Consider the following 324-nt stretch of genomic DNA (forward strand, 5'->3'; position numbering starts at 1 on the left):
TCAGCAGAGCGGGTTCTGCAGCAGCATCTCTGGCCTGGGGGAAGCTCAGGGTTAGGTCAGGAGCCCGCCTGAAGAAGGTGGCGGTGAAGGTCGGGGTGTGTGGCTTCCGTGCTGGGCTGCTGAAGAGCTGCTGCTGTGCCAGCACCCAGGAGGGTAGAGCGGGTCCCAGCCTGCAGTGGTGGGTGGAGAAGGGCTTTGGGGGGTGGCCTGCTCTAGCCCTGGTGGCCCCAGGGCCACCCTGCTGGCAGAGCTCAGCCCCACGGGCTGCGTGGCACAGCGTCCCCTCCAGCAGGGACAGCAGTGCCTGCGTGGGCTGGCGCCGTT

The sequence above is a fragment of the Buceros rhinoceros genome, unplaced genomic scaffold (assembly GCF_000710305.1).
Source record: "Buceros rhinoceros silvestris isolate BGI_N320 unplaced genomic scaffold, ASM71030v1 scaffold23697, whole genome shotgun sequence".
Taxonomy (NCBI): domain Eukaryota; kingdom Metazoa; phylum Chordata; class Aves; order Bucerotiformes; family Bucerotidae; genus Buceros; species Buceros rhinoceros.